General features: G+C 44.7%; 1 pseudogene; it reads left to right on the top strand.

Annotated features, from left to right (window-relative positions):
- Nucleotides 1-12,982: 12,982 nt before the first annotated feature.
- The window catches only part of LOC128124090 (carcinoembryonic antigen-related cell adhesion molecule 1-like), a 75,498-nt pseudogene continuing 67,984 nt past the window's right edge, over nucleotides 12,983-20,496 (top strand).

Below are 20,496 nucleotides of genomic sequence, written 5' to 3'. Positions count from 1 at the left end.
CATGGTGTTTCTCACAGCAATAGAAAGCTAACTGAGACACCTGACTCCAACTGGTCCCAACACCTGGAGGTTCCTCCCACAAGCCTACTCTAACATTCCATCTTCTTCCCATGTCTCTGAGGATGCTACTTTACCTCCTGACAGTCCCTTCCCTCCTGGTGTCACTCAGAGGGAAAGACAGGGTGGTCACAGGGGAGTTACCTAGACAGATGACATCCCAGAAAGGTCAAGAGGACATGGGCAGACCACAGCCACAGCTCAACCAACACAGGAAGTTAGCGAGTCTCCCTGAGACTATTCATAGAATGATGAAATCCACATCCTCTCTTTAGGACACACAGGTCAGCCCTTCCTGCACACACAGGACACAAAACTTCTAATTCCTGGATCAGGCATTTGATTGGTGACAGCAGTGACAGTGGTTCCTCCCCCTCCCCAGTCATCATTCAGCTGGTTCCTTTCCAGCCCTCACAGACATCTCTGTCACCTTCCTGCTAGGAGTAAATTCCACCTTCCCAGAGCAGTGAGAACAAAGAGCAGATGGACTCAGTGTGTTTCTGTGTCACAAGAGGAAATACACCATTGGGTTTAGGAAGCACAGGGTCTCCCTCTGATTCTGACAGGTACAAGGACAGAACATGGCAGAGGTCAGTCCTTGGGTGACCCTTGTTCTCTCAGGCCAAGGGTTCCTGATTAGCCTTTCTATTCAAAGAATGTTCTAGAGGACTGGACCATAAAGAGAGAAAGGGGGAGATGAATGGAAGGCCCACATTGAGAGAAGAGGTGGGGCAGCGTCAGGGACACAGACCTTGCCCTCAGCTGAAGTGACCCTGGAAGGTGCTGCCTCCTGCCAGGAAGCTCAGCTTCATGTAAGGACAACAAAGTTGACACAAGAGCAACAGGGCATGGGAGCCATGCTGGAGTTGACACTCTTCTCCATAGACAGAGAGAATTGCAGATCCTTACAACCCCATCGTGCACAGTTGTGTCCCTTGGTGGTCCCTTGGCAGGGGCTCCTACTCACAGGAGAAGAGACCATTTCCTGGAAGTGTTGGGAAGAAGGAAGCACAGAGACTGGCTGGGTCTCCTAGGGAGGACAAGAGCCTGAGAGGGGACACAGGGCTTTTAGTTGGGGCATCAAAGGAAATGACACAGAGGGACAGAGGCTCAGCAACAAGCACTCCCTGAACAGGAATTGGTGTGGGCAGGGAGTGTCCTCATTGGCTCTCTTTTGCTGTGATAAAGACCATAACCAAAAGCAACTTGGGGAGCAAAGGGTTTATTTGGCTCATATATCTCAAGTCGCAGTCTGTTGAGGGATGCTGAGGCAGGAGCTGAAGCAGAGACCACAGGGGAGTGCTGCTTATTGGCTTGCTCCTCATGTCTTACTCAGACTACTTATACAATCCAGGACCACGTGCCCTGGGGTGGCACCACCCACAGTGAGCTGGGTCCTCCCTCCCACATCAACTGTAAGTCAAGAAGACGCCCCACAGACTGGCCTACAGGACAATCTTATAGAGGCATTTTCTCAGTTGACATTTCCTCTTCCCAGATGAACCTAGCTTGTGTCAGGTGGACAAAAGCAAAACAAACAACAACAACAAAGAACTGACCAGTACAAGGAGGAGAAGCATAAGTGATCCCATTCTAAGTTCATCACCATTGGCCTCTGTAGTCTGAAGACACAGTTCACAGCTGGGTCTGGGTAACTCTCCACATAAAAACAACCCAGGGCAGTAAACACTGTCCTTGGCTACTAGTAATGCTCTGGACCACTCATTCATTCACCCACAGGTGTCTGAACCGAGTCCAGGCAGTAGCTTCAGTGAAGATCAGACTAGTCCTCTCCTCACATGCCAGAGTTCCAGGAGACAGGAAGACAGGACAGGAAGGACATCTAGAGGGGTGAGGTCAGAGGTTAAGAAATGCCATGGAGGGAACAGCAGGGAAAAGTCAAAAGTGAAGACCCAGGGTCTAGATGAGAATGTCAGGGAAGGTATCCCACAACTTACATACACCCAAAACCTTCTGAGTGTGAGCAGGGATCTGAAGATAGTGAGGGTATGAGCTATATGGACATCTAAGGAGAGAGTTCCATTCAGAACAAATTATAAGACCAAAGGCACTGGGGGGATAGAGGCCATGCCACAGATTTCAACCTAGTAGCATGCAAATGTACACACACACACACACACACACACACACACACACACACACACACCCCACACACATACACAGAGACACACACACTTACCAAAGCAGAGTGATGAACATACCTGCTTAGAACCTGCAGCCCATCTTTCTTATAAATATAAAGGCCCTGATGTTGATTGCTGTCTTAGTTAGGCTTTCTAATGCTGTGAAGAGACACTGTGACCATAGCAATTCTTACCAAGATAAAGTACTTACTTGGGCTGGTTTACATTTTCAGGGGTTTAGTCCATTATTGTTATGATCAGACACAGTGAATGCAAGCAGACATGGTGCTGGAGAAGTAGAGGAGTGTCCTACATCATGACTTGCAGGTAACAGGGTGTGGTCTGAGATACTGGGCATGGTTTGAGTATTTATGAGACTCCCCAAAAGCCTGCCTCTACAGTGACACACTTCCTCCAACAATGCCACACCTACTCCAACAAAGCCACACCTCCTAATAGTGCCATTCCCTGTGAGCTTATGGGGACCAACTACACTCAAACTGCCACAGTGGGTTTTTTTTTTCCACTGTTAGTTTCACTTTAACAGACCTCTCCCACTGCTGCCCTGCTCCTTACTAATCAATGCCACTGATGTTGCCAAAGGGAAGAACATGCTTCTATTTGTCCACAGTCAGAGAGAGTTGTGTATGCGTTTTACTGGTACTAAGGGAAAATTCTAGGCATCAGACAAGAAATTGCATATTATTAAAAAACCACTCATTCAATTAATACAGGACCTGCACACAATGGGAGAGAAACAATATTCTGTAATGCATGCTGCTGCAGAATGTCATCCAGGAGAACATACTACACACACTGATCAACAGACACCTGTCAAGTTCCATGTACCCCATGAAGAATGACTATCTGTGACCTTTGGATGCAGGTGGGATTAATTCCACCTCACACCCAAGACTGACAGCTTGGTCACTGTCCAGTTCCTCCTTGCATTGTGATCCCATGTTGGGGTTTGAGCATTTAGTGTTGTGGTGGCTAAAGAAACTGCATTTTATGCAAGGCATTCATCTTGGTACCCACTAGCCATTTGTCTCTGACTCCAGTCCCTGGAAGATAAGTTCCCAGATATCCTGTCTCAGTGACCCCCTCCCCAAAATGTACAGCTGTGACCATCTGCTTGTTATGACTAAATGACTTAACTTGACAGAACATACTGCTGTTTGCTTTCTTGAGTAGATACAGAAGGTCTTCTTCTGGTTTTCGTCTTTAAAAATCCTTCCCTGACCTCCCTTCTCAGTGCAGCTCTAGTTTGGCTCAGAGATTGTTGTCCTTATAGCAGCTAAGGAACAAATGTTTAAATCATGATTAGACTTTTCCCAGGTGCCACAGACTCCAGACACTTAAGAGACAAACTGCAAAGATCAGAACTCCCACGAGAATCTATCCAGAGAGAGCAGGACCTGTGGAATGGTAATTTAAAAGGGAGACTATCTTCAGCCAGACCCATCCCCCACCAGCATGGTCCTCAGAAAGATCCTGTGGGAGTCAAGAAGAGTCTCTCTGGGAGATCTATAGCTTCATCACAGTGAGGTGAGAATCGGGAAGGCCTGGCTCCAGACATCTGTTCCAGATTCAACTCCAGGTGACCATAGAGAGCTTGTATACAGGGCTAGAATTTGACTTCCTGTTAGAGATGACAGGAAACAAGGATTTACTTACTGTCCAAGACCCATAGAGTGTGGAGCTAGCTGTACACCGCCATGACATCTGCAGTTCATAGGTCACCCGGGCATCTCTTTCTCCTGACTCTCAGTGGACAGGTGTCAGGATATAAGCCGACTATTCTGATGGGTTTAGGAGACTTCTCAGTAAGTTCATGTTTATGGTCAAGATATGGCCATAAACTCATCAAATCACAGCAGCACAAGACCTGTGTAAGCCTGGCCCATCAACAGCACACTATGGACCAGATAGGGGCTCAAGAGGCCACACCTCTTCCTCAGAACCCATTGGCAATTAGTGGCCACCGAGGGATGGGAAATTATTTTCTTCAGTGCTTAATTTCCTATACTATAGGAACTGCACAGGTGTCTCTTGATCAGTGTGTGTGGAAATTAACCACCTCACCATCCCGTTCTCATGTAAGAAGCCCTAAATAACACAGTGTTGAACACACAGACAAAGATGGAGGCCCAGTGAGATGGCTTAGCTACTAAAAGCATTTGCTGCACAAGCCTGATGACCTGAGATTAACCTCCAGAATTCATGCAAGGATGAAAAGAGAGGACCAACTCCTGAAAGTTACCATCTGACCTCTGCATAATGTGATATACACCCACACTCATACACACACACACACACACACACACACACACACACACACACACACTAAATTACATATGCATACATGAAACATTTAGGAGGGGAGCATTTTAGGAAGAAGAATTCAGCAGGACTGGGAAGTGATGATAGAGTAATGGGGTTGTATATGACCAAGATATATTTATATATCTGTGTATGTGAGCTTGTATCAAATAATGAATTTTAAACATGTTTTAAAGCAAGTGTCTGCAATTCTCTTCACTCTTTGAAGAAAAAGAAAGATACTTAGGACAAAAAATGAACTCTCTCGACTCTACTTTTGAAATCTTGAAAAAGAAAGAATGAATAGAGAACTGGTTTACCTCCTTAGGCTTTCTGAGAAGCAAAAGGACACAATTTTTAAAAAAAAAATTTTAAAGGACATAAAAATATTTTAAAAGATTTTCCAATGTGGAAAATTAATTTGCTTTTAAATTCTAGAAGAATTTCATAAAAAGTGCTAAAGTTGATTTTGTGATGAGTATTGACTTTTAGTTTAGTCAGATTTAGTATGTATGCTGGATAATTTTTTGTCAGCTTGACACAGGCTAGAGTCATGTGAGAAGAGGGAACACCAGTTAAGAAAATGCCTCCATAAGATCCGGCTGTCTATCTCAGCAAATGATGCTGGCATAACTGGATATTCACATGTAGAAGAATGGAAATAGATCTATATCTATCTCCCTGCACAATACTCAAATCCAAGTGGATCAAAGACCTCAACATAAATCCAGTGACACTGAATTTAATAGAAGAGAAAGTGGGAAGTAGCCTTGAATGCATTGGCACAGAAGACAACACCCTGAATATAACACAAGTAGTACAGATACTGAGATCAACAATTAATAAATGGGACATCCTGAAAGTGAAAAGTTTCTGTAAGGCAAAGCACATGGTCAATAAGACAAAACAACAGCCTACAGAGTGTGAAAAGATCTTTACTAACCCCACAGAGGGCTGATCTCCTATGTAGTGGTAATGCCCGCACTACCACCACCGGTTCACCATGTCCAAGAGAGGGGCTGTGGATCAAAAAACAGAGACAAAAGACAGCAGGTCATTCACCTTAGCAGAATGCTGAATGCCGTTTATTGAAGGAGGGAGGAGGCCTTAAATACAGGCCTACAGCAAAATGGGAGAACCCTGGAGGGCAGAAGTTTGCTACCAAAGTTTTACAATCTTGCATCTAAGCAGTTAACACCCAATATGCAGGATACACAAACAAGGAACTTCCCTTAAAGATTCAGGAGGGTGGAAACCAGCAGGGAATTAGCATAGGGAGGACATCAAGGTCAAGGTCAGCAAGCAAGGCAACAGCTACCCAAAACGGGGTCTAGGGCCCTACAGGTCCCCCCTTTTACTAAAAAATGAGCTTCTTACTTAGGTTGCATGGGATGTCAGCAGGTCACCTTACCTGTCATGGAGACACCTGCCCAGGCCACACAGGCGCTCTGTCTTAGGTTGATGAGTGCCCCCCAGGCATTACCCATCTCTGAATACTCATTATCATAAAGGCACAACTGTGTGTGAGCTGCAGAGTTTACAGCTAACAAAGATCTCAGAGTGGCACTGGGCTTTCAATCTGTGTGTTTGACACAGAAAAGACCAACAGAAGTCCTAACCCACCCATAGCCAATAGGCTAAAGGCAATTGAGCCATTCCCTTCCTAAATGAGCCTTACTGCCAATTGGAGTCCTCATAAGATGGTATCCCAAAAGCAAATGGAACTTGAGTTTATAAATTTACAACTTTCAAAGCCAATTGAAATGTATATAACTACTGAATTAAATTTATCATGCCCAATAGAATGAAAGAGTAATTAACTGTGGTAGCTACTTTTGCTGCCAGGGTCTCCACTGTGCTAGCTGTAGTAACCAATTATGAAATGGCAATCCCAGAAACAGTAGCAGCAGTGGCCGCTACGGCTATAACAGCAACAACAGCAGCAGCAATGTCAAATTCTCTTCTGGAGTGTGTGGGCATCCACTGGCATGGACACAACTCCAGGAACACGAACCACCAAGGCCCATTTTTATTGATCTCGGCATGACTTAAGCTGGCAACTCTGCAAAAGAACAAGTAAGAACCATAAACAAAAAAACAGACAACACACAAGGTGCAGAACTAATAGTCTCATAATGGCTACATTCAGGCTCACAAATTTTAAGGTATCTTCAAAGGGGGCAAAATGAATTTCAGGAGGCCAATAAATATTGCACAGAGCCACTCCTGAAAAGTAGGTACTACACCAGCTTTCAGAGGGTTGCAAAAAATGAAAAGGCTTAGCTGGCATGCTACTGTTAACAAATGGATGTCAGTGACCTTCAGGGTTATCCTTAATCTCCAAGGTGTCTTGGTGACATGTTCTCAGACATACTTGAAAAAGCAGTTACCCTACATTACCTTCTGAAGAATCCAACTGCATGGCTACAGTTCCTAGGCTTACATTAATGCTTGCCAAGGCTGGCCATATTGGGCTCTCAATCCCCATTGGCATCAGAAGGGGAGAGTTTTTCACGAAGGCACAATAGGTCTCTGCCATGTTGGGATTTGGCAGCAGTCACAGGGAGCACACAGCGCTCAGGAACCCAAAGAGGAACCTCATTGTTCTGAGGAAAGACACAAACAGAACCCCGGGCCCACACCAACACCTGATGGGGTCCCCTCCAAGTGCCAGTAGAAAGATCCTTACACCACACCAGAGGATGATTTGCAAGAGGAGCCCTCCAGTGCTTATCTGCAGTGGATACTCCAGCAGAATCCACTGATAAAATATTTAAAATATATAAAACAAGGGAAAGAATAGAATGTAGAGAGGAGACATGAGCCCCTAGCTCCCTCCTTTTTACTTTAGCAAAATATGTTTTTAAGGTACGATGGCCGCGTTCTACTATAGCCTGCCTGTCCTTGAGGATTATAGGGAATACCAGTCTTATTAACAATAGAAAAATCTTGGCAGAATTTTGAAAATCCTGTACTGCTGTAGGTGGGACCATTATCAGTCTTTATGCATTTTGGTGCTCCTATATAAGCAAAAGCATGAAGACAATGATTCTTTACATCTTTAACCTTTTCCCCTGAATGGGCAGAAGGAAAAATCAGAGAGGAATATGTATCATTAGACACATGGACATATTGTAATTTTCCAAAGAAAGGCACGTGTGTGACATCCATCTGCCACACATGTTTAGGTAAAAGTCCTCAGGAATTAACTCCCAAATGAGGAACAGGTAAAAATTCAATACAAATAGGACATGATTTAACTATCTGGATGACTTGTTCCCGGGTTAATCTCGTATGATAACAAAGAGATCCAGCATTAAGATGATAACATTGATGCAACTGAGTAGCCTTTTCAAAGGCAGAACAAACTAATGTGACAGCCATAGGAGTAATGGCATCAGCCCTCTGATTACCTTTGCTTAGTGGTCCAGGCAATTGAGTATGAGCTCTAATATGGCCCACATAAAGGTTATGTGAGCAGGACCAAATGAGTCCTTGCACTTGCAATAAATATTCATGAATGGGAGAAATGGATGCTATTTTCTTTAAAATGCTGGCCAGCCTTACCTTTGGGTGTGCATCAGCGCGTCCCTTCTTTCTTGGATCTCGGTGGGACCTCCACTTGTAGTGGTAACACCAGTGCTACCACCACCTGTTCACCATTTCCAAGCGAGGGGCTGTGGATCAAAAAACAGAGACAGAAGACAGCAGGTCATTTGCCTCAGCAGAATGCCAAATGCCATTTATTGAGGTAGGGAGGAGCCCTTAAATATAGGATTACAGCACAATGGGAGAACTCCGGATGGTAGTAGCTCGCTACCAATGTTTTACAATCCTGCATCTAAGGTATTAATGCCCAATATGCAGGATACACAAACAAGGAACTTCCCTTAAGCATTCAGGAGGGTGGAAACCAGCAGGGAATTAGGAAAGGGAGAACATCAAGGTCAAGGTTAGCAAGCAAGACAAAAGCTACACAAAATGGGAACCAGGGCCCTACACTCCAAAATATATAAAGAACTAAAGAAACTAGACATCAAAATACCAAATAATCCAACTTAAAAATGAGGTACAGATGTAGCTAGAGTTTTCCTGCCTGACCCACAGTCAGGTCAAACCTCTATCACCTGCCAGTCCCACAGTCGCTCAGACCCGACCAAGTAAACACAGAGACTTATATTGGTTACAAACTGTATGGCCGTGGCAGGCTTCTTGCTAACTGTTCTTACAGCTTAAATTAATCCATCTCCATTAATCTATACCTTGCCACATGGCTCGTGGCTTACCGGCATCTTCACATGCTGTTTGTCATCGTGGCGGCTGGCAGTGTCTCTCTGACTCAGCCTTCCACTTCCCAGCTTTATTCTCCTCCTTGTCCCGCCTACACTTCCTGCCTAGCCAATGGCCAATCAGTGTTTTAATTATTGACTAATCAGCAACACATTTGACATACAGAACATCCCACAGCATACAGATCTAAACAGAGATTTCTGAACAGAAGAATCTCAAATGGTCAAGAAACACTAAAGGAAATGTTCAACATCCTTAGCCATCAGGGAAATGCCAATCAAAACATCTCTGAGATACCATCTCATACCTCTCAGAATGACTAAAATCAAAAACACTGATGACAGCCCATATTGGAGAGGAGGTGGAGTAAGGGGAACACTCCTCCACTTCTGGAAGGAGTGCAAAATTGTACAACCACTTTGGAAATCAGTATGAGGGTTTCTCAGTAACATGGGAATCAATCTACCTGAATACCCAGAGATACCAATTTTGGACATATACCCAAAGGAAGCTCAATCATCACAACACACTTGCTCAACTATGTTCATAGAAGCATTGTTTTGTGATAGCCATAACCTGGAAACAATCTTGATGCCCCTCAACCAAAGAATGGATAAAGATAATGTGGTATATTTACACAAAAAGTGCTCAGCAATAATAAAGAATGACATCATGAAACTTGCAGGCAAATGGATGGAACTAGAAAAAAATCATCCTGAGTGTGGTAACCCAGACCCTCAAACACAAACATGGTATTTACTCACTCATAAGTGGATATTAGATTTAAAGCACAGGATAATCAGGTTACTATCCACAGCCCCAGAGAAGCTAGGTAACAAAAAGTATCATAAGAGGGACACATGGATTTCCCTGGGAAGGGGAAATATATGAGATCTCCTGGGTAAACTGGGAGTGGGGGCAGTGGGAAAGAAGGAAAGGAATGGGAGCATGAGTGATCCGATTGGTTCAGCTGGGATGGGATGGAGGGGGAGAGTAATCAAAGAGATATCTTGATAAAGGGGCCATATGTGGGTTATAGAGAAATCTGGTGCAAGGGAAACTCCCAGGAATCCACAAAGATGACCCCAGCTAAGACACTAGTAATAGTGGAGAGGGAGCCTGAACTGGCCTTCTCCTGTAATCAGTGTTGACTATCCTAGTTGTCATCAGAAAGCCTGCATCCAGTAAATGATGGAAGGAGACATAGAGATTCACAGTCAACAGCCGGGCCAAGCTCCAGGAGTCCAGTTGAAGAGAGGGAGGAGGATTGTATAAGCAGGGGAGGTCAAGATCATGATGTGGAAACTCACAGAGACAACGGAAACAAGCTAGTGGGATCTCACAGACTCTGGACCAACAGCTAGGGGGCTTTCATGGGACCAACCTAGGCCCTCTAAATGTGGGTGACAGTTGTGTAGCTCTGTCTGTTTGTGGTGCCTCTAGCAGTAGGTTCAGGTGTTCCTGGTGCTTCAGCTGGTTTTTCGGAACATATTCCCCATGCTAGGATGCCTTGTGAAGGTTGATGCAGGGGGAGGAACTAAGTCCTGCCTCAACTTGATATGTAATGCTTTGTTGACTGCCATGGGAGCCCTGTCCATTTCTGAATGGAAGAGGAGGGGATGGATGGGAGGGAGGATGGGAGGTGGGGGAGGAAATAGGAAGTGAGGAAGGAGGGGAAACTGTGGTTGGTATGTAAAATAAAAGAAAAAATAATAACAAAAAAGTTTGCAGTGTTTGGTTTGGTTTTCATTTTAGGTTGTAAGTCTAGAATGTGTTATGGTTAGTGAATGAATGTACTTGGCTTTAAAATTTAAAGTCGTAATAAAACAATTTTAGAGTTAGCAAAGGACTTGGATATTCCTGTCTTGAACAAGACATAAAAAAAATCCAATAAAAACACATGGAAAGGAGGCTCAACATCATCAGCCTTTCTGGAACTGCAGATCAAAAAAGCAGTGAGTCTCACCTCAGCTATTATGGTCTCCAGCAAAAATCTGCCTAGATCTTCAAAGGCAGCTGCACACTGGAACCTTTCTGGAAAACTTGGTGCTCAGCTTCATTCCAGCATTTGCAGCTTGGGTACCATCCTTGTAGTAGCCCAAACATGAGATGCAGGTCTCCTCAAGAACAACAGGGGATGACAATAAACCGCATAATCAACAGGGAAAACTCTGCTTGAGGTGTGAACCTATCTTGCAGCCTTGTTTCCATCCCAGGTCCAACAGACCTGGAGCTCCCTTACATAATCATTTCCAGTGTCTCTGAAACTCCCACTCTGCAAGGAGACCCTATGTAGTCCCCTCCCTCCTCTCATCATCCATGAGGAAAGACAGAGAGATCACAGGGCAATCACCAAGGAGAGCAAAGGCAACCCAGAAGGTTAGGGAGGGCATGGGCAGACCTGAATCACATTCAGCCAGCGAAGGAAGCTGGGGGTGGAGGAGTCTCCCTGATGCCCTCCATAAGAAACTGGAGCACAGGGTCTTCTTCCTAGGAAACACAGGTGACCTTCTCCTGCACACCAGAATATGAACCCCTGAGATAACATGTATTCCTTCATCAGACACATGATTGGTGACAGTGGTGTTGACAGTTCTGGGCCCTCCACAGACATCACTCAGCTGGATCTTTTCCTGCCCCTAGAGTAGACTGCCACTCTCTGCTGGGAATAAATCCCACCTTCCCTGAGCATTGAGATCACAGGGCAGACTGGGCTCTGCTAGGTTTTGGGGTCTCAAGGAAATATGCTCTTGGCTCTAGGAAGTTCAGGGACAAGGCCCTGGGGTGAGCTGCTGTTCTCTCGGGACACTTCTCAGCCTTTTGGCTCAGAGTATGTTCTAGAACACTGAACAACAAAGGAACAGAAGGATGGGAGGCAGCACTCACAGAAGAACAGAACAATATTCACACACAGCCTCCACCCCCAGCCCATCTGACTCCAGGAAGTGTCCTCCTCTGGGAGGAGGCTGAGGTCTGGAAATAAAAGCAGAGCAGACACCAGAGGAGCCCAGCTTGGCAGCAGCTTCAGAGACAAACCTCCTCTCCAGAGGAAAAGCCTAGCCTCCAATAGAGAATATGGAGGTCACCTCAGCCCCTCTCCACAAAGGACAGGTCTTCTGGAGGGGACTCCTGCTCACTGGTGAGGAGACATTCCTCGGGAACAGAGATTTGGGGAGCTCAGAGACTGGATGGAGTCTTCTGGGAGAGGGAAAGAGCCTGAGAAATTACATCTGGCTCTGCTTGAAGCTTGAGACCATCAGGAAGCTCATAGTGGGTGGGAATCAGAAATTGGGGAGGAAAAACTCAGTTGCTCCCCATTGTAGATTTATCAGCACTGGTCACTGTATCCTGAAGACTCAAGTTGACAACTCCATCAGGGTGACTCTTCAAGTAAAACTCAAAGTGGGCAAGTAAACAACATCATTATGTAGGACCCTGAGAAATCCGCAAATAAACCCCAGGCTCTGGGACACTGATTTGCTCACAGGTATCTGAACCTGTTTGAAGTAGAGAGGTTTAAATCAAAATCAAACTAGTCCTCCTCAGAAAGCCCTGCTACTATTGGGCAGGAAGACAGAGCAGCAAGGACATCTAGAAGGTGGGCCCAGGGGTTGACAAACACTTCAGAAGAAACAGAGCATGGAAAGGTCAGAAAATGAAGGCACAGAGTCTTTAGAGGAGGAGGTCAGACAAGACATGCTACACTCACCATAGATTCTGAGTATGAGTAGGGATCTGAGGGCAGTGAGGGGTGAGCTGTGTAGACACTATGAAGCCAGTTTCATAAAGTGGAAAATTCAGGGGTACTGATGAATGGGGGTGAACTGCTGACCTCCCCTCAACAGGACACACACACCAAGGCTGAGAGTTAAACACTCACATTTCAAAGTTCTACCAAAGCAAAGGTCCTAATATTGATAGAATTTTTTCTCTCTTCCCTCTTAGTCTCTCTTTTAACCTACTGGAGCTCTGAAACCGCTGTACAATCCCTCACTGTTGAAGCAGTTCCACCCATTGCTGCTGTAGGGAATAACGTTTTTCTAAATGTCTATAATTTCACGAAACCTGACCTCAATAAATGGTTTAAGATAAAAGGATCTGAAACGAACGTGATATATTCAAATAGAAAAGATGGCACAAGTATTCCTGGGCCTGCATACCGACATAATATGAAATTGTTGTCAAATTGGTCCTTGTTCATCAAGAATGTCAATAAGGATAATGCAGGAACATACAAGTTCTTAGCGGATTATTACCATGAGGAAAGTGAAGAAGGTTTCGTGCAGCTTCAGGTATACTGTAAGTAATTCTCTGTAACCTCTGGGTCATGGGTGGAACTAATCCTACCTCACATATATGGTTGTCATTCCTGGATGCCTCTGCATTATGGTCCCCACATTGTGATACAAACATTTAGTTAAGGACACACAGTGGAGAAAAACAGCAATAAGTCAGGATACCTCACTTGAATCCACCCTCAGAGAAGAGGCGGTGAGGTAACTGAGCTCAGGCATGTTAGACTCTCCCAGGGTCTTAGATGCTCACCATGACCATGGCCTTGAGGAAGACCCTTCAGGAATCTGGCAGGGCCAGGCTGAGGAAACCATGAGTGTCTCACAGAGAGATGACCCCCCCCCCCCAATAGCTTTGCTCAAGAATTCCATTCCAGACTGGTCCAGCAATGCTGAGAAGCTTGTAGACTGGGCTGGAATTTGATCTATTGGAGCTGACAGGGGACGATGATGGATTGTAGACTGGGAGCCTGCTGACAGTCAGCCTCTGAGAGCCATGTCTGAGGTAGGTCACCTGAGCATCTCCTCCTGAGACACACTGTGCTCAGCATAGGTGAAGAGGTAGGAAAGGCAATCAGCCAGCTCTTCTGATGGTCTTCTGAGACCTCCCAGGAAGGTCAAGAGCCCTAAAGAGATAGAAGGAAAAGTGTACAAATGGCAGCTCCTTGCCTCTGGGGGTCCCGCCTAAGGATTATTTCCTGAAGGCAAACACTAATAGACACTGCTTGGTGGAAGGTCAGGTTGTTGTTGACATCTAAGATTAACTTGCAGGCATGGCAATGATCATTTACCATGTGTCCTATTATTGGGAAACTGAGACAGGAAACACAGAGTCAGGGTCCAATAGGTTGTGGATAGCACAAGCTATCTGTCCACAGCCACATCTCCCGCCTCCCCACCAAGGAAATGGCACTAAGTGACCTTCACTCTTCTAGATCATTTCGTGGAATCAGGACTCCCTGATTCATGTCAATCAACATCATACACCTGACAAGAATAGTCCACCTGTGGCCCAGCTGGACCTAAATGTCAGCCAGATCCTGGGCTGTGTGAGATCTCTGACAGGCTGTCATGTTTCTCAGTTAAGCACAATTGGAAGACTAATCATAACCTATCTGTAGGACAGCCCTGAACAGCAAAGGCTGGGAGGGCTCTGGTCTACACAAAGCAGGCGAGGTCAGTGTGGCTGGAGGGACCCGAACCTTGTGTCTCAAGGCAGCAACGGGTCAGTGAGGACCAGGAGATAAAATGAGGTCTCTGATTCCAAGTCTTGAGTCTGATCATCAACAAACACTGCAGTTCAGTTCACTCAAAAAAAGTCTTTTCTTCTCCCATAAACAGCACAGGAGGCCCCATTATCTCTGAGCACTCAGCCACTCCATCTGCCTGAAATTTTTTCATGCCTGATTTTTTTTCTTTTTGTTTTTAATGTTCTTTTTCTTTTTCTTGTTTTCATTTTTCTTTATTAAGAAATTTTCTACTCACTCCACATACTATCCACAGATCCCCCTTCCTCCCTCTTCCCATCCCCCAGCCCTCTTTCCCAAGCCACCCTGCATCCCCACATCCCCCACATCCAGGTCTCCCATGGGGAGTCAGCAGAGCCCAGCACACTGAGCCTAGTCTGCGTGATTCTTTAAGGATCTGGTTGGCTGGAAGTTAAGAGACTTTCTCTGGTCCTAAGAGGCCTTTGCAAGAATCAGAAGTACCACACAGGATAAGCATCTCTCTGTGGTCAGCACTGTACCAATACCCAAGGCCAATATCACAACCAACAATTCCAATTCCATGGACAGTGAGGACTCAGTAGCATTAATGTGTGAGCCTAAGACTCAGAATATAACCTACCTATGGAGGATAAATGATCAAAGCCTCTCAGAAGAGGACAGGCCGAAGCTGTCTGAGGACAACAGGACTCTCACTTTACTCAGTGTTGTGAGGACTGACACAGGACCCTATGAATGTGAACCTGGAACCCAGTGAGGGACTCCCCAAGGACCCATTCTCTCTGAACATTACTTTAAATATTTTCTGTTTCATCCTGGTCCCAACTGCCTAAATACAGAGGGCTAGAGCTATACCATGCTAGGTCCCAGTCCCCTTGGGTTCATGACACAGACCTACCATACAGATACCTAGGCTGTCAGGGCATCCTGGCCCAGCCCAAGCACATGTAGACAGGCCCAGCATTGAGCATGAATGGTCTCCAGGGACTTCTGCCTAGAAAGGCTCAGGGTAATGGAGACAGGGGACATGTCACACTCAGTCTCAGTGCACACAAGAGTGTGCAGTGGGGATATTTGTGTGTTGTGCTTGAGATAGATCAGGGCTTGTGCATGCTGTATTAGTACTTTTCTGCTAATCTTCACCCCAGCTCTGGGTAGGACTTGCTCAACTAAGGTTAAAGCACAGCTCAAAGAGATACTATGTCCTTCTACAGACCAGGATTTCCCCTTCCCTCTGCTGACATCACATGTGGTTTTATTCTGTTTGCTCCAGATGGTCCAGATGTCCTGATCATATACCCCTCAAATATTCATTTCCATTGAAGAACAAACCTCACATCTGCTGCCATACAGATGCTAACCCACCTGCACAATACTCTTGGTTTGTCAATGGAGAGCTCCAGTCATCCTCCCAAGAGTTCTATATTCCCAACATCAATACTAATAGTAGTGGATCTTATACCTGCCTCATCTATAACTGTCACTGTCCTCAGTAAGACCACAGTCAAGAACATTAGAGTCCTTAGTAAGTGGATCTCTGAAATATCAACACCAGGTTTGGAGTGGAGTCTTTTGGCTTTCTGGGAAGGTGCAGAAGCATTTAATTTCCAGCCCATGTCTATGGGAACAAGCAAAACTCAGTCTTCCCCCAAACCTCCTGCTCCATCCCTGTGTCTAATGGCCCCTGGTTCTCTGATTTCTCGATTATAGGGATTGAGCTTGCAATGTGAGGAGGAGGTTCTCCCAGTCTTGGAAAGCCTTTAGTAGTGGAGGGACTTTCCATGGTTAGGAGAGCCTCAAGATCAAGATAACTTTCTGTACCTAACACAAGCTTTCCTGTCCACTCCATTTTCATTTTATGACCTCCATGACCTACAAGGAACACCCAGGGCTTTCAACTGTGCTCACATTCTTATTCTCAAATTGGAGGAGAATATTCCCCACAGATGGGGACTGGACCTCTGCTTCCAGGTCTGCTCCTGTCTCATTGATGGGGTGGCTGGCTCAGCTCTGACTCCATGGGATGGAAAGAGTGGGTGGAGAAGGTGTCTGCGGGCCCTGTTCTGAGTCAGGGTGAGCCATGTCATTGACAGTTGATGATGTTCTTTTGCTTACTCTTCTCAAGGTTCAAAAAACAAATGTCAGCTGAGTGTGGTGGCACACACCTTTGATGCCAGCACTGAGGAGGAACAGGCAGGTAGATAGTGTGAGTTTGAGCCCAGCCTGGTCTACATAGCAAGATCCAAGCAATCTAGGACTGTACAGTGAGACCCTGTCTCAAAAATTATCAGTACTGAGGATTAGAGTGGCAGGCTGTGGTCAGCACTGTGATTATTCACTTCTTCTCTGTAGCATTTAATTCATATCCATGGTGCAGGAAATACAATTTTTTCTACAAACAGATATTTTTCAGTTAGAGATTTCTCCCAGTCCTGAGGTATACCCTTTAACACCTTTAAGATTAGCTGGGCCATCTTAACCCCATGAGAAATTGTTTAATTAAAAATACACAGAAGGCTATTTCATAAAAGATGGACCTGACTGTTCACACTCACAGAAAGTGGGAACAAGAATTCCCACAAAAATCATTGGGAAATACATTCCAACCACCATGAGATTTCTGGACAGGTGGGTTGAAGAGGCTCCCAGTGTGGAATCTACACAAATATCCTGAGTCAGGGTCACTGTGAGTGATCTTCATGGAGTAAGATTGAGCTCTCTTCTTGCAGACCATATCTTCAAGCCAAAGATGTGATCTTGCAGAGCGCCACTTCATTCTATGGATCCTGGGAGCAGTCTGAGATCTCTGAGGGTGACGGACTCTCAGCTGGCCCCATCCCATTTTTATCCACAGATCCAGTGACTAAACCCTCCATCCAAGTCAACAAAACCATAGGCAAAGACCTGGTCTCTGTGTTCCTGAAGTGCCCGACAGGGGACAATGATAACTCCATTCATTGGTTCTTCAAAGGCCAGAGTCTGAATATCACAAATAGGATACAACTGACCCAGAAAAACAGAACCCTCAAAATAATCCCTGCCAGGAGGGAGGATTCTGGGGACTATCACTGTGGTGTATCCAATCCACTCGGTTCCAAAAGAAGTGACCCTATCCAGCTGGACATAATAGGTGAGTGACCTCCGTTCCCCTCTTACTCCATAGTGTTGGGGTGGGGGCAGTTTCTTTATCAACAGAGTGCAGAATGGGTCAAAGTCACAAGGAGAAAAACATTTTTCAGGAAACAAATACAGCCAGCTTGGTGATGGATGCATGTTAATCTCATGATAACACACCAGCAAGCTGAGCACAGTGCTGCATGCCTTTAACCCCAGCACACCAGAGGCAGAGACAGTTGGATCTCTATGAGTTCCCAACCACCCTGGTCTTTGTAGCCAGTATCAGGCTAGCCAGAGCTACATAGTGAGACCCTGTCTCAAAAGGGAGAGAGCACGAAGCAGGAGGCATAGAGGTACAAGGCCACTCAACTGAATGTACCAGGCTCTGCTGACTCCCCATGGAAGACCTTGCCTTGGAGGAGGTGGGAATCAGGGGTGGATTGGAGGGGAACGCTTGGGGGCAGGAAGAGGCAGGACAGGGGAATCTGTGTTTGATATGTAAAATGAATAGAAAATCTCTCTATAAAAAAAGAAATACCAGGGGAGCCCAGATTACATTGTGAGATCCTGTCAATAATAACAATACATGTCAATATAGCAAATAAAAATGCAAAGTGATTAAGAGTTTAGTGTCTGAGTCAGAACACAGTCAAACCTCAGAATGTAGTAAAATATTCATGTTCCTCTACACCCCCTACACACACATTTAAAACTTCTTTAGATTATTTCCAATACCTAATATGAATACTGCATAGACACTAGTCTTATTGTGTTGAGTACAGGACAAAGACAGGAGGAAACAATACATTTTTCACTGTAGACATACTTTTCCAAGTAGTTTGTTTCCAAGGTTTTGATCCATAAATATAAAATCCATAGATAGACAGGACCTGTAATGATTTATTTTTAATACATTTGGATATTTATTCATTTTATGTACATGTCCCACACCAATGTGTGGGGTTCAGGGGACAGTTTGTGGATGCCAATTCTCCAGGGACAGGGGATTAAACTTAGGTGGGTGAACCAGCCCTTTAACTGCTAAGCCATTTCACTGGCCCACATTTGTTTGTGCATTTATTTCTGTGTGGCAGTTGGGGGTAGCTACAGCAGGCACTCTTCCCAACTGAGCCATCTCTGTGGCCCAGTTACTGGGTTTCTTATCCTCATGCTAACATTGACAGCATGACCTCCTTGCACAAGACTCTTTTTTCTGGTAACTGGTTTTTTTTTTTTTTTTTGTGATGTGCAATAGTGTGTGTATGTGTGTGTGTGTGTGTGTGTGTGTGTGTGTGTGTGTGTGTGTGTGTGTGTGTGTGTGTGTGTGTGTGTGTGTGTGTGTGTGTGTGTGTGTGTGTATGGTTTATGAGACTGGACAGATAGCTCAATATTTAAGAGCCCAAAAGCTCTTCCAAAGGACAGGGGTTCAATTCCCAGCACCCACATGACATCTTATTACTGTCTCTAACTCAAGTTCCCAGGAAATCAACACCCTCTTCTGTCCTCCTCATGTACAAAACATGCATGTGGTGTAGAGACATATAAGCAGCCAAAAGGCCCATATGATGCATCTGGCATCATAACAAAGACATTTGAAATCCAATTTCAAGGTGCTCTCATCCCGTCTCTTAAAAGTCTCATGACTTTCAGCTCTGATCCATTTCAGGTCTTCGTTCTATGTAGAGTTGATTTGTATATGTTGTTAGGTGAAGGCTTAACTTCATTCTTTTACCTGTATATCACATTTTCCAAACATCCCTTGTTTGACTGATTATTCTTCCAACATTGTGCAGTCTTAGCAGCCTAATCAAAACTTATCTGGTCACAGAGGGTCAAATGGACAGCAAGAATGCCTTCCAATTTCTGCAACTCAATAGGACAACTCTGTTTCACACCAATTAATTCAAAAGAGCCAGCAGAAATGAATGTTTTTAACAAACATAAAAAGTGATAGATGAAATGCCCGATATGCCAACTGCTCAGATAAGACACACATGATAATATATATGCAAAACTGTGCCCCCTAAACACACATATTGATCATATTAACTAATCTTTAATTTAATCATGGCCAGTGTGCATGAGCACTTCTGGGCTTTCCAATTCTATTTCACTGATCTGTATGTCTGCCTTTATGTCAGCAGTAGACTATTTTGATGGTTGCAGCTTTGTACTAAAATTATGAAATCATGTGGGATGACCTGCAATTTTATTCTTGTTTTTTTTTCAAGATACTTTTAAGGCGAGGTATGGTGGTGCTTGCCTCTAACCCCAGCTGTTGGGAGCAGAGACAGGTGGATCTCTGGGAGTTTGAGGCAAGCTTGATCTATATAGTGAGTTTCAGGACAGCTAGAATGGACTTGCTATTTCTATGCAAAATGCCACTGGGGTTTTGATCTGATGTGCATAGAACTGATAGACTACATTCAGGGATATTGTCGCCTATTAAAAAAAGTCTTTCAGGCTAGTTGGCTCATACCTGTAAATCCAGCCACTCAAGAAGTTGAGGCAAGAGTATCAAGTTCTAAAAGTGCCTACCACAACCAATTCAAGGCCGGCCTGATTAATTTAGTGACATCCTGTTTCTAAATAAAAATTAGAAGGCAGAGCTTAGAGTACAGTTCAGTGGTAGTGCATTGCTTACCATACACAAAGCCCTGGGTTCAATACCATTGCTGTAGAACAACAGTAATAATGAGGTTAAGTCTTCCAACCCATCAACCCCAATGGCTGTCATTTCTTGTCTTCTTTCATCATCTCTTATTTGGTAGTTTGCTGAGTGTAAGGCTTTTATCTCCTTGGTGGAGTTAATTCTAAGTATTTTATTCTTTTTGGTGCTTTCATAAATAAATACTTTCTTCATTTCCTTTCCAATTGTTCATTGTTAAGGCTGGGACTATTGCTCAGGGGCTGAACACTTGCCTGGCATGCATGAGGCCCTAGCCAAGCTCCACTACTGTCAGGAAAAATGAAAATCCAATTGTTCATGGTCAATAGTAGTATACAGAAATATGGCTCACTTGTGCATGTTCATTTCATTAGCCAACA

Source organism: Peromyscus californicus, unplaced genomic scaffold, assembly GCF_007827085.1.
Source record: "Peromyscus californicus insignis strain IS unplaced genomic scaffold, ASM782708v3 Scaffold_4__1_contigs__length_199733344, whole genome shotgun sequence".
Lineage (NCBI taxonomy): Eukaryota > Metazoa > Chordata > Mammalia > Rodentia > Cricetidae > Peromyscus > Peromyscus californicus.
Note: the sequence above shows the minus strand (reverse complement) of the source record. Positions and strands in the feature narration are given on the sequence as shown.